The following is a 15182-nucleotide window of genomic DNA, read 5'->3' as shown; positions in this document are numbered from 1 at the left end:
GCACATCATTGAAAGAAGAGAAACAACTTTCAAACCCTGCTTTACTTATTTCTTTGAAGTTGCTATAACACAGCCACTACCAGAATTTCACTCTAAATGGGTGCATGTATGAGTTACAAAGGCAATTGTATAATTAGTGGCTTTGTTACAATATAACCTGGACTTCTAAAAATGAAACAAAATGTTTCATCCTGGTATATGGAGTGGATTGTGTATGATTTTCACTCCATAGTCACACCCTAACAATTCCAAATGTTTCATATTTCTGCTGAGGGTCTATTTCATGCAAGTGTGTATCTGATACAAATTTCTACACTAAGTTGGCTCTTTTGGTCTGAAGAAGTGAATCACTTATTCTGCCTCATTAATAGTGGTTTATTATATGTACACATGTAGAACAAGGAAGAACATGAGAATTCAATGAGAAGCTAAATACAGGAGCAATACTGAGAACTGGATTCAAGCAGCAATATTGGAAACTGGATTCAAGCAGCTCTGGGCACCTTAACAGCAGGTATTTTTGGATCAACACTTGTATGCTACACCACTGACATCACTCAGCCACTCTGTATTTGCTTCCCTCCTAGCTCAGTGCTTCTCTATTAGAACTGTACACTAGAATCAACTTGGGAACTTTAAAAATAGCAGAGCAACATATTGAGATTTAATTGGTCTGGAGTGGCTCTGGGCATCAGTATTTTCAAAGCTCCTTCCTACTGTTCATGCTTTTGCTATTAATTGGCTTCCCCAACCTTTATTTCTCTACTTTCTAGCTTCTGCTTACTTGTCCTCACGGATTGTAGTACTTCATAAATTTGCCTTCTCTTGGCCTTCATGAACTCCTTTAGAGAAGAGACTGTGGGCATGACAACATCATTGAAGTGTCTGTTGCAACAATTTGAAAACATTTTCTATAAAAGTCCAGATAGTGCATACTTTAACCCTGTGGGCCTCAGAGTGGTTTTTGAAATTACTGTTGCAATTATCCATTCAGAGAATCAACCATAGAGAATGAATGCAAAATCTGTCCCCAACCAGATTTGACCTATTGGTTGTAGTTGCTGAACCCTGGCCTATTCCCTCCTTGTTTATAGTAAAATTTCTTATTCTTTCTCAGTATGTGCTTAGCTACTGTTCTCCAATTAATCATTAACTTGACTTTAAGAATTACTTTGTAAAATTTTGCTTTGTCTTAAAAAATTCACTTGGGGATATTGTTACAGCATTTTGTTTGTAAATTCATTTGGTCAGAATTAACATGTTTGCAACATTTATTCTTCCTTTCTAGAAACATTTATTCAAGTCTTATATCCTAATAATCATAATTTTTATTATCTGGATCCCTAATATTTCTTATGGTATTCTTTACTTTATGTTGTATGTAGTGACAATTAGATTTTTACTTTAATAATTGGTTTTATTTCCAGTTTATTTTAAAATGGAAGTGCTGCCCTGGCTGGTGTGGCTCAGTGGATTGAGTGCAGGTCTGTGAACCAAAGGGTCCCTGGTTTGATTCCCAGTCAGGGCACGTGCCTGGGTGGCAGGTCGGGTCCCCAGTTGGGGGCGTGTGAGAAGCAACCACACATCGATGTTTCTCTTCCTCTCTTTCCCCCTCCCTTCCCGTCTCTCTAAAAATAAATAAATAAATACATAAAATCTTTTTTAAAAAGTCTTACAAGTTTAAAAAATAAATAAAATAAAATAAAATGGAAGTGCTATTTTTCCTGCTTATAAAGAGGTACTTATTATAACCAATTCAGGTATCACAAGGATATAAAGAATACAGCTAAGATAAATTATAATCCCATCATTCAACTGAAACCACTATTAAACTTTTGATATATACACTTCTTGAATGTCAGGCTGTACTTGTCTGTTGTTATTGAAAATTTATTTTATCTAATTATGCCACCCATTCAGATTCTGTGCTGATTAAGCAATTTTATTGTTATAATTTGGCTACAGAAAAAGAAAAAAATATGCTATGCATGTGGAAACCAGTATCTGGTTACACTGGTGGGTATGTTTTTTATAGTAAATTGAGAAATTGGTATTAACGTTATTTACCTCTCATATGTCAGCTATGGTGAATGCCTTTGTAACTATCTTTACACAGTTGACTCATCATTTCCTTTACCAACTATAATTTTTAGTCACAGAAGCTGCTATGAAACATGGTTTGTTCTCATGAAAAAGAGCCTAACAAAAGATTGTTAGTGTGGACATGTTCCTGTGAGCAGACATAAGTGGAAGTATGCATTTGGAAGTATTTAGAGGAGAGAATGTGATAATAAAAATCAGTGGTTATAGTTTGTTAGGAGAAAATACATCATTTCTCATTGTACCTACAGAATCACTTTAGTCAGTTTAGAAGTAGTAGCATATTTTGCTTTGTCTTGGTCCTGATGTATGGTTGCTAGAAGTTAGCTCCAATGGACCACCAAAGGATGTTTACACTCCTTGAAGTTGTCAAAGTAGAGGGAATTGCATGAAGTATTTGTAATTGAAAAATATGAGTACCTGTTTTTAGTAGCCTGGAACTCGATAGTACCACCATTAAAAAGTGAAATATATTTTAACTGGGAATAACAAGTTAATATCTAAAAAGAACTTCTACATAGCTAAAGAAGAAAAATGTCTCACTAGGAACAAGTTTAGGAGACAGATGTACTTTTTCTTTTCTTTCTTTCTTTCTTTCTTTCTTTCCTTTTTTTATTTTCTTTTCTTAGAAGGGTATCCTCTCCAAAAAATGAATTCTTTTTGCTTAAAAACCAGGTTGACCTTTTGTTCTAAGTCAGAAGTAGTTACCAAGGTATGAGTTGTGTTCTGTAAATGTAACCTCATTCATTAACATTTCTAATTCAGTGATTTAAAAATGTGACAGTTATAACCAAAATATCTAATAGTTATAATGTATTATATTTAATTGGGGTTGTAAAAATGCTATTTGAAACTAGGAAGAAAATAAATGTTGTCTATATAATCTGGCATGTTTTTGTATGTTTTACTGATTATGCTGTTACAGTTGTCCCAATTTCTTTTCCCTTTGCTTCCCTCCACCCAGTACCCCCTCCCTCCAGTAGCCCCACCCCCCCTTAGTCCATGTCCATGAGTCGTGCATATAAGCTCTTTGACTTTACCCTTTCCTGTATTATTTTCAACATCCCCCTGTCTATTCTGCACCCTCCTGCTATGCTTCTTATCCCTGCATCATTTTCCTCCTTCTCCCTGCTTCCCCCTCCCAGCTGACACCCCTCCACATGCTCCCCATACCTACGATTCTGTTACCACTCTGGTTGTCTGCTTAGTTTGTTTGTTTTTTATTTTTATTTTTTAGATTCTGCTGTTGATCATTGTGATTTTGTTGTCATTTTAATGTTCATAGTTTTGATCTTCTTTTTCTTAAAAGTCCTTTTGACATTTTCTGTAATAATGGCTTGATGATGATGTACTCCTTTGGCTTTACCTTGTCTGGGAAGCACTTCATCTGCCCTTCCATTCTAAATGATAGCTTTGCTGGATAGAGTAGTCTTGGTTGTAGATCCTTGCCTCTCATTACTTTGAATATTTCCTGTGAGCCCCTTCTTGCCTGCAAAGTTTCTTTTGAGAAATTAGCTGATGGTCTTATTGGTACCCCTTTATAGGTAATTCTCTTCTCTTGCTGTTTTTAAGATTCCCTCTTTATTCTTAACCTTTGGCATTTTAATTATGATTTGTCTTGGTGTGGTCCTCCCTGGGTCTAGTTTGTTTGGGACTCTGTGCTTTCTGCACCTTTATGTCCATTTCCTTCCCCAAATTAGGGAAGTTTTCCTTCATTGTTTTTTCACATAATTTTTCAATTTCTTGCTCTTCCTCTTCTCCTTCTGGCACCCCTATGTTTCAGATGTTGGCTCATTTGAAGCTATCCCAGAGGTTTCTAAGCCTTTCCTCATTTTTTAAAAATTCTTGCTTCCACCTTCTGTACTGGTTGGCTGTTTATTTCTTCCTTATATTCCAACTTGTGATTTGAACTCTGGTTTCCTTTCCTTCACCATTGGTTTTGTGTGGATTTTCCTTTATTTCACTTAGTATAACCTTCATTTTTTCCCTTAATCTTTTCTGTCAAGTCTGTGAGCATCATTATCACCAGTGCTTTAAACTGTGCGTCTGTTAAGTTGGCTATCTCCTCATCACTTAGTCCTCCCACTGGAATCTTGACTTGCCCCTGCTTTTGGGCTCTACTTCGCCTCCTCATCTTGACATCTTTCTGTGTTTGCCTCGTCTTAGGTAGAGCTGTCATACTTATTACATTGTTAGGGGCAGAGCCTTAGATATTTGTCAGTGCTGGTGACCTGTTTCACCATGTTGTGGTGCTGTATGTGGGGGAAGGGTCTGAGAGGGAACAGTGCCACTTGTTCTGCACTCACCCCCTTTCCAGGCACTTCTCCCGCTTCCCATACTAAACAGGATGCCTCCTTTGAGAGACTAGCAGTTTCTTCCTCCACCCCAACCCCCACTGGCTTTCACAGTCAGAAGCAATGTGGCTCTGTTTTCCTTGGTGCTGGAACTGTGAGCTGCGTGGTCTGGTGTGGGGCTAGGATCGCTTCCCAGGTTTAAAATGTATGACTGCGCTTTTTGCTGTGGCTACAGTCCCTGTGCTGCTGCTGCTGCTGCTGCCAGCCGTGCTGCCACTAGCTGTGCTGCCAGCTGCCACTGCCAAGCACTGCCCCCACAGCTGCTGTCACTGCAGCGCACCTCATTCTCTCCATCCTGGCTCTGCCCCTCCTACCTTTCTGGCTGAATATTTTTTCTTTATTTCTTTGTTGAACTTCCATGTAGTTTCTATTTTCTGGATATTCTGGGTTGTTTTTTGTTTTTTGTTGAAGTGGTTGTAAATTCCTTCTTAGTTGTGAGGGAGGTGCAGCATGTCTAGCTATGCCTCCATCTTGGCCAGAAGTCCAAATTTGGCATCTTAATATTTAAAAATCAGATGGTACATTGGGTTGGGAGGGGTCACTAGATCACAAGTATCAGCACATACATTTCTTACAGCAACATAGTAAGGATACACAGCCTTTCTAAGATTAGCATAACAGAAAAGAGGAATCTGGAGAAATCCCTATGCAGGCTTCCTTTTACTCTCTCTCTCCCATGAGCAAGTCACACAGAGCACAATAAAAATGTAACACAGAGCACGATAAAAATGTAGCAACATGTGTGCAGTGTTTCCCCCTGAGAAGACTGATAGAGACTCGGCAGCCAAGATTTTTAATTGTGGGATAGTCACATAGGCACATAGTAAAGTTCCATATTTCCAGAAGGAAAATAGATGTTCAGCGTGATTCACATTATTTATAGAAGCAGTCTAGGCAGAGTAAGCCAGCCTGATAAGTTAGGAAAAGTTTTGTTTTTTTAAATATTTTATTTATTTTTTAGAGAGAGGAGAAGGGAGGAGAAAGAGGGAGAGAAGCATCATTGTGAGAGAGAAACACTGATCAGCTGCTCCTTGCCTCTCCCACATGCCCTGACCAAGGATCCTGAGGATCGGGCCCATAACTGAGGCATGGAACCTGACCAAGGATCGAACCAATGACATTTAGCTTTGTGGTAGGACACCTAATCAACTGAGCCACACCAGTCAATCAAGGCAGAAAATTTTCCAGATGCCAACCACGGGCCAAACTTGCAAGTAAGCCTTTCTGAGCATAGTCGTCTCAGGCCTACTATGTTAACTCTATTCTGTGTACACTGGTTGAATGTATCAAAATTAGAGCCATCTGTAATTGATCACAGTCAGACCCTGGTTTTAAGGGAAGAAGCAAGCCACTGATTAGAGTAAATTTAAATACACAATTTCTGTTATGTTTGGGGCATGTAAAAAAATTTTGGTGTCATTCCTTCCCCAGAAATTAATTTGGAAATTGACATTCAAGGAATCATTCTTTAAGAAAGAAGTCCAGCCCTGGTTGGGTGGTCAGTTGATTGGAGCATTGTCCTGTACAGCAAAAGCTCTGATTTGAACAAAGGTTTGATCCCCGGTCAGGGCACATTCCTAGGTTGTGGGTTCCAGCCGTGGTCTGCTGGGTGCATAGAGGAGGCAACTGATTAATATTTCTCTCACACCAATGTTTCTCTCTCTCTCTCTCTCAAAGATCAATGAACATATCCTCAATTGAGAATTAAAAAGAAGTCCAAGGGAATATTAATTTTTTGTTCTATAGTTTCACATAAATGTAATTAGAAAACTGAAAACTAATTTAAAGTAACAGGCCTCTCCATTGGACAAGATTTAAGAACAGATTGATAGTGCTATAATTTAGTTCAGATAATACTATTTTTCCCCCTTATCAGAAACTGAAGGAATTGCTATAAGCTCTTTGATGCATTTTCCTGGTAAAGTTAAAAATGTTGAAGTCTATAAACCAAAATATTCATATTTGTTATCTTTTGAAACAGATTTACATAAGTCAATTTCCAAATTAATATTTCTTGAGTGTTTTGGTTTCCTTGATTTTTTTTTAATTAAAATACACTATGTTGGAAAAAAGTTAAGAATTTAGTTAGTTGGTAGGTTCACAATGAGAGATTGATACTGTTCTGACACCACTAGGCTATCCTGCAATTCAATTTAATTGCAATGCTAACTATCCTGAGTTAATACCAGTTCCCGCAAGTTAAGGGCAAAGTCTTCCTAAAGACTGCCTTCCCTTCAGGAAATCTTAAGGCCACCGGTACTTGCTAGCAACCGGCTAAATTCAGGGGTTCCCATTATCATATCAGATTTGTTAGTTTGCTAGAACAATTTCCAGAACTTCCTGAAAGTTTAGTTTTATTATAAAGGCTACAACCTCAAGAGCAGCCAAATCAGAGATGCATACAACAAGGTCTGGAAGAATCCTGGATGAGGAGCTTCTATGATCTCTCCCCTTGGACTCAGGACATGTCACCTTCCTGGCACATCAAAGTGTTCACCAACCAGAAGTTCTGGGTGTCCAGAGTTCTTTAGGGATCTTATTATATTACTAGCCACTTGATTAAGTTCAGTTTCCAAACCCTCTTCTCTCTGTGGAGGTCTGGGGGCTGGGGGCTGGGGGCTGGGGCTGAAAGGTTCAACTTTCTATTCATAGGCTTGGCTTTTTTAGCATGGCCATCCTTCTCTCTCTCTGGATATTATGTAAGGGCCCATCTTTTTTTTTTTTTTCTTTCTTCTAATACTTCATTTATTTATTTTTAAAGGGAAAGGGAGGGAGAAAGAGAAGGAGAGAAACATCAATGTGTGGTTGCCTCTCGCACACCTCCAACTGGGGACCTGGCCCACAACCCAGGCATGTGCCCTGACTGGGAATCGAACTGGCGACCCTTTGGTTCACAGGCCGGTGCTCAATCCACTGAGCCACACCAACCAGGGCCTGTAAGAGCCCATCTTGAGTCAACTTCTCAGCATAAACTCAAGAGTGGACAAAAGGGGTTCCTATAAATAACAAAACAACACTTCCATCTGTCAGGCTTTTTGGAGCATTCTGCTACCAACAAAGACAAAGACCAGATTTATTATACATTTTTATATTCTTGCCTCTGTTTTTGGAAGGTTTTTATGAGGAACACAAATGGTAAATCCAATGAGGGGATCATAATTTTCAGGGTTACAAGGGATAGCGAGCAGTAAGGAACATAGGACTTCTACTGGAAACCTATCAAAAGAACTGGTAAGTGGCTATGTCTCTCTAGGATGGGAACTAGAGCTCCATCAGGATGTTACAGAACCCCAGCCTGTGCTGTTCTGGAACAGCTGCGGGGTCCGACTGCCCGCTGCCAAGAAGCGTGACTCCCAATACAAGAGTTTGGTGAAAAAGGTAAGGGGTTTTTATTTAAAGGTCTTACAGACTCAGAATAATGGCGGCTTTCTGCCGTTGAGTCCCACTCCCTTCAAAACACCCAAAACCACATAGTCCTGCCTCCGAGCCCTTCCAAACCAGACCGGTTTCAGAGTAAGTCATTCCGAGGCGCTGTCTTTCAGAAAAGCAGACGTCTGCAGCTCATCATTCCCGGTCATAGTTCGGCATTCCAGGCATCTCCCACTAATCTGTGCTGGGTTCTGCAGGGCCCACAATTCCAGCTTCATCAGCCATGCTGCTGTGTTCTCCAGGAAGGTTTCCCAGTGGGTCCCCTTTTTCTTACTCCAGCTGTTACTCCAAAACCACGTGGCATCTCCTTTCTTACCAGACCTCATGGTGGGTAGGGTGGGGGTGGAGTAGTGGGGTGGGGGTGGCGGGGCTTCTACATTCTTTCAAACAGCGTGCCTCCCCTCATCACTCCCTCTCTCAGGGCTGGCCACTCTTAATTTTTAAATGCTGACCCGGAGCTTCCTACCTGACCTCCTACTTGGCACTGTATGTGCTGCAGACCTTTTCCCCGGGTGGCAGCACAGCTTCCCTTCAGGAAAGGCACAGCTATCAGCTTGTCATTGTTATGAAAAGTATCTTAAGCTGCATCATCCGCTTCTCCCCTACCCCCATTCCCCAAGCATGGGCTGTGTACCCCCACTTCAGTACTGATAAGCCAGAATGAAGCTACGAGGTAGGGTTTTCAAAGTAAGCAAATTGTACATCGGGACTACACTGCACTACACACAAACACCAATGTCAAACTTTATGAGCCAGAACCTGTAATTTCACAAAATCAAGAAGTGAAACAAGCACGCTTGAAATTCTTTGAATGGCTCTGGCCCGCATGGCCCAGTTTGTTGGGAGCGTCGTCCTGCAACTGAAGGTTTGTAAGTTTGATTCCTGGTCAAGGCACATGCCTAGGTTGTGGGTTGGATCCTGGGTCCAGGTGCAGACGATCCTTGGTCCGAGCGTATACAGGAGGCAACCAATCGATGTTTCTCTCTGACATTGGTGTTTCTCTCTCTCTCTGAAAGCAATGATAACGTGTCCATGGGTGAGGTTAACAAAAATTCCTCGAATGTATTGTTGGCTCACTGGCAGGGTTATCAGGTTAGCATGTTAATACTCTATCAGAATCAAAATGTGAAGGAAGCAATGCAACATTGTCCCAAAAGGGCAATACTTTGTGGACTAATGTGTCCATAAGGTAGCAACAAACCTTGAAATACCTTCTGACAGTGAAGGACACAAAAATCCTCAGAAATTTGGTGGTTGACATCCAAGCTTGCAGGAAAATAGCCACCGTGACATACATAATAATTACACTGATGTGCTTTAAAAATGCCGCTCACCTCAGTGAATATGGAGATAAAATTTACAACATTAGAAGTGAATAAAGAGCTTATATCAAGACTAGAATATTTTTGTCTCTTTAGGACTCTCAGAATGTAACATTGATAGACGTTTCCTATGACCAAATTTCTGATGGGAGGAGAAAGGCTAACATATCCAAAGGGCGTTGTATTTTGGGGTAAATTGAATAATGCTGGCTTTCCAAGGTTTCCTTTCTGTCCCTGAAACTATGACAGATCTGGGTGAAGTTCTCTTGGAGTTTTAAGAGTGAAACCCCCACTCTTGTGTAGGACCTATGTAACTGGCAAGACTGCTGTTTTACATATCACATAACGAAAGTGAGCTGTTGACAAGAAAATCACACTACTAATAATTTATACCTAAAACTACAATAGCTGAGAATCACAGTGCCCTCAAGAACCCTGCGATATTATTGTCTTATCATCACTGGAGCATAAAATTGACAGTAATAATCCCTGAAGGGAAATAGGCAACCAATCCCACTAATTCAAACTGTGGACAATTGAGTACTAGTGAATTTCCACAATCACTCCCTATTGTCCATGGATTGTGCACAAAATTCACAGTTACAGTGTAAACGGATGAGTAAGACACCGAAGGTTCCGGTAAATAGCCTTCCTTGTTTATACCTTTAAGAAACAAGAAAAACCCCAATTACCAGTCCTGAAAATCCTGCGTACTCATTGGAATTACTTAAGTGCCTAATAATAAAAGATGCTCAACAATCTCACAGTATGTTAGTGATTCAGAATGGAAGGATCAGATGGTACTGTTACTGGAAAATTGGGGAGTATAGCTGGTATGTAGTTCCTTGTTAAAGGGCGCCATCACGTGGTCAAATTAGGCACTACACAATTTAGTGTCCACAAGGTGGTGCCAAATCCCTACCAAAATCGATATTTCTGATTATGTAGCAGAGGTATTAAACTGCACTGCTGATGGGACTAGTTTCCTACACTCACGTGAACTTCAAACCCTCTACATTCCCAGAGGGCAATGATGTTTGTACCAACTGGGTAGCATAACATTCTGAACTAGCTCCAATGTGTCCGCAGTTCACTGACAAATCTGGAAAGGCCTGATGCATTACAACCTGTCAAAATGCCACACCTTTACCACAGATTTAATAGGCAGTGGAACTAATGATAAAACAATGGCCAAAACACAATGTTGGAGCTAATAGAATGAGGCACATATTTATGACTAAGTTTACCCATATATACTTTGGCCCGTCACAGTTCCTTAGGTTCAAAAATTAGAGTGCCAGCCCATCACTTGCTAAACAGCAAGGCAATGTGGACAAATTTAGTACAAAAGCACCAAATAATTACATAACTCTGAAACAGTGCCAAATTTAAAATTTAGAGATATGCCAGGATACAAACTCCTGTCAGTACGGGGACAGAGACGTGTACAAAACATTACTCCGTGAAATGCCTTTATTACTCTTTATTACTTAAGTGCTGGTTCCCAATGCCGCTAGTGCACTATTAGGGGGAATTTTCTTCAAAGTATCTAATAACTTTATAAAGGATGATGCTATGAGGACAAATTATTATATAAGATCCATGGTAACGGGCCTTTATGTCCAGACACACCATCAAATTTCATGACTTGTGGAAGCTATGCTGGGCAGTGGGACCTCGTTAATGTGGCCAGAAACTCAGATGAAAATGACTCCTCCCAAAAGCACATAGCTTCCTCAGGATATGGAAGCCATATTGTATTGGCAGAGAATCAAAGGATCCTAGTGAAACTCAAATGGAAAATGCCCTGAGAAATTGGCAGGTGATGACACCTCTAAAGGGGCAAGACACAGTGGACAATTAGGGACTGCCACAGATTTGTGCTGTTACTTGTAAGCCTCTAGGCTGTGCCAATAAATAAATGGCAGGTGATTGAAGTCACAGGGTATAACATTAATAGCATGACAATGTAAAGACTTAAATATGAAAAAGTGTAGCTATCCAGGTTTGCAGTATTATAAAGCTCCCAATTAATTACAGGGCCAAATTTCCCACAGAAAATTTATATCCAATAACATTATTGCCCTACAAATTTCAATTAATGGTGGTATCTGTCTGGACAGCCTTCTAGTCCCTATAAGCAGAAGCCAGTGAAAGTACAGCTAAGCCAAAGGCATTTCGGCCCAAAGTTTAAAGAGGCATTCTCATCTTTGAAGAATACTGGCTCCCTGTATTAGGTGAACATAGTTCCAGTATCAACTAAAACTACCCAGTAAGTTACCTTCCCTCTCTCTCTCTCTCTCTCTCTCTCTCTCTCTCTCTATATATATATATATATATATATATGTATACACACACATATATTTCATATATATACACATATATATTTCATATATATGAAATTGTTTATGCTATTATAGTCATCCCAATTTATTCTCCTGTGCCCCCCTCCACCCAGCTCACCCCACTCCCATAGTCAATACCCACACTGTTGTCCATGTCCTTTTAACTAAATGCAGTAGTGAAGTGTATACGCTAGAGTTGGGAGGTCTTAGATGAGACCCCAAAATAAACAATTTAAGAAATCCCATATCTTATGTTAGGACCAGAGCATTGGTAAAGGATGTAGTGAGATCATTTTTAACCAGGAGGATGGTCGCAGGCATTGACCTCAAGAATAATTCAGAATGGGTTTTATAGGAAGAGAACAAAGGCTGCTTTCAGCAGGAAGAGGAATGAGCCTAGTGCTTTTTCTCTGTGGCACACTTATCCCAAAGAGCTTTGTGATGTTCTCAAACATTGATAAAGGTAATCATTGTTTACTGCCAGCCAGGATGGCCAGTGCATCTTGTATTCAGTATTTTATACTGAGTTATCTGTCCTTTGGATGAGTCGTGCTTACTGTGCCTAGTTGTATAAAGTGCCCCAAAAGCTTCCTTTGCAATTTGTGGTTCACATCTCACCATCAACCAAATATCAAAATCAGTCAAGAGAGGAAAGCTTTGAAAATCTGGTTCAGCACCTTCTGTTCTAAAGTTTAGACCTAGTCAAATTTTAGTAGAATGTTGCTGCTTATTTACGGGCCGTTGATTCTAAGAACTATCTATTCATACATACATACTTACATAGTGATGTACCAGTCACCATATTTTTAGGTGCAGTGTTTAATTTCACTTGTAAATCCATCTATTACTAGTTGGGCCATATCCATGCTGTGTAAATAGGCAATGCAATCAAGTTGCCCAACAAAATTACAGGGTTGGCACCCATTTTTTTGAAATAGTAAACCATTAGTTGAAATTTGTAGGGCAATAATGCTATTGGATATAAATTTTCTGTGGGAAATTTGGCCTTGTAATTAATTGGGTGCTTTATAATACTGCAAACCTGGATAGCTACACTTTTTCATATTTAAGTCTTTACATTGTCATGCTATTAATGTTATACCCTGTGACTTCAATCACTTACCATTTATTTATTGGCACAGCCTAGAGGCTTACAAGTAACAGCACAAATCTGTGGCAGCCCCTAATTGTTCACTGTGTCTTGCCCCTTTAGAGGTGTCATCACCTGCCAACTTCTCAGGGCATTTTCCATTTGAGTTTCACTAGGATCTTTCGATTCTCTGCCAATACAATATGGCTTCCATATCCTGAGGAAGCTATGTGCTTTTGGGAGGAGTCATTTTCATCTGAGTTTCTGGCCACATTAACGAGGTCCCACTGCCCAGCATAGCTTCCACAAGTCATGAAATTTGATGGTGTGTCTGGACATAAAGGCCCGTTACCATGGATCTTATATAATAATTTGTCCTCATAGCATCATCCTTTATAAAGTTATTAGATACTTTGAAGAAAATTCCTCCTAATAGTGCACTAGCGGCATTGGGAACCAGCACTTAAGTAATAAAGAGTAATAAAGGCATTTCACGGAGTAATGTTTTGTACACGTCTCTGTCCCTGTACTGACAGGAATTTGTACCCTGGCATATCTCTAAATTTTAAATTTGGCACTGTTTCAGAGTTATGTAATTATTTGGTGCTTTTGTACTAAATTTGTCCACATTGCCTTGCTGTTTAGCAAGTGATGGGCTGGCACTCTAATTTTTGAACCTAAGGAACTGTGACGGGCCAAAGTATATATGGGTAAACTTAGTCATAAGTATGTGCCTCATTCTATTAGCTCCAACATTGTGTTTTGGCCATTGTTTTATTATTAGTTCCACTGCCTATTAAATCTATGGTAAAGGCGTGGCATTTTGACAGGTTGTAATGCATCAGGCCTTTCCAGATTTGTCAGTGAACTGCGGACACATTGGAGCTAGTTCAGAATGTTATGCTACCCAGTTGGTACATACATCATTGCCCTCTGGGAATGTAGAGGGTTTGAAGTTCACGTGAGTGTAGGAAACTAGTCCCATCAGCAGTGCAGTTTAATACCTCTGCTACATAATCAGAAATATCGATTTTGGTAGGGATTTGGCACCACCTTGTGGACACTAAATTGTGTAGTGCCTAATTTGACCACGTGATGGCGCCCCTTAACAAGGAACTACATACCAGCTATACTCCCCAATTTTCCAGTAACAGTACCATCTGATCCTTCCATTCTGAATCACTAACATAATGTGAGATTGTTGAGCATCTTTTATTATTAGGCACTTAAGTAATTCCAATGAGTACGCAGGATTTTCAGGCCTGGTAATTGGGGTTTTTCTTGTTTCTTAAAGGTATAAACAAGGAAGGCTATTTACCGGTACCTTCGGTGTCTTACTCATCCGTTTACACTGTAACTGTGAATTTTGTGCACAATCCATGGACAATAGGGAGTGATTGTGGAAATTCACTAGTACTCAATTGTCCACAGTTTGAATTAGTGGGATTGGTTGCCTATTTCCCTTCAGGGATTATTACTGTCAATTTTATGCTCCAGTGATGATAAGACAATAATATCGCAGGGTTCTTGAGGGCACTGTGATTCTCAGCTATTGTAGTTTTAGGTATAAATTATTAGTAATGTGATTTTCTTGTCAACAGCTCACTTTCGTTATGTGATATGTAAAACAGCAGTCTTGCCAGTTACATAGGTCCTACACAAGAGTGGGGGTTTCACTCTTAAAACTCCAAGAGAACTTCATCCAGATCTGTCATAGTTTCAGGGACAGAAAGGAAACCTTGGAAAGCCAGCATTATTCAATTTACCCCAAAATACAACACCCTTTGGATATGTTAGCCTTTCTCCTCCCATCAGAAATTTGGTCATAGGAAACGTCTATCAACGTTACATTCTGAGAGTCCTAAAGAGACAAAAATATTCTAGTCTTGATATAAGCTCTTTATTCACTTCTAATGTTGTAAATTTTATCTCCATATTCACTGAGGTGAGCGGCATTTTTAAAGCACATCAGTGTAATTATTATGTATGTCACGGTGGCTATTTTCCTGCAAGCTTGGATGTCAACCACCAAATTTCTGAGGATTTTTGTGTCTTTCACTGTCAGAAGGTATTTCAAGGTTTGTTGCTACCTTATGGACACATTAGTCCACAAAGTATTGCCTTTTTGGGACAATGTTGCATTGCTTCCTTCACATTTTGATTCTGATAGAGTATTAACATGCTAACCTGATAACCCTGCCAGTGAGCCAACAATACATTCGAGGAATTTTTGTTAACCTCACCCATGGACACGTTATCATTGCTTTCAGAGAGAGAGAGAAACACCAATGTCAGAGAGAAACATCGATTGGTTGCCTCCTGTATACGCTCGGACCAAGGATCGTCTGCACCTGGACCCAGGATCCAACCCACAACCTAGGCATGTGCCTTGACCAGGAATCAAACTTACAAACCTTCAGTTGCAGGACGACGCTCCCAACAAACTGGGCCACGCGGGCCAGAGCCATTCAAAGAATTTCAAGCGTGCTTGTTTCACTTCTTGATTTTGTGAAATTACAGGTTCTGGCTCATAAAGTTTGAC

General features: G+C 39.9%; 1 long non-coding RNA gene across 21 annotated transcripts in view; it reads left to right on the top strand.

The window, feature by feature from the left end:
* LOC149990560 (uncharacterized) overlaps nt 1–15182 on the top strand; it is a 66142-nt gene that overhangs the window by 30263 nt on the left and 20697 nt on the right. For 10 of the 21 annotated variants that reach the window (XR_016508681.1, XR_016508683.1, XR_016508676.1 and 7 more), the window contains one exon: nt 397–514. The exons of 9 other annotated variants lie outside the window; for them this stretch is intronic. This is a non-coding gene — a long non-coding RNA (uncharacterized LOC149990560). 2 more of the 21 variants (XR_016508680.1, XR_016508679.1) reach the window with 2 other exon arrangements.

Source organism: Furipterus horrens, unplaced genomic scaffold (genome assembly GCF_987537825.1).
Source record: "Furipterus horrens unplaced genomic scaffold, mFurHor1.1.pri manual_scaffold_17, whole genome shotgun sequence".
In the NCBI taxonomy this organism is placed as follows: Eukaryota; Metazoa; Chordata; class Mammalia; order Chiroptera; family Furipteridae; genus Furipterus; species Furipterus horrens.
This window is presented reverse-complemented; position numbering and strand designations above follow the sequence as displayed.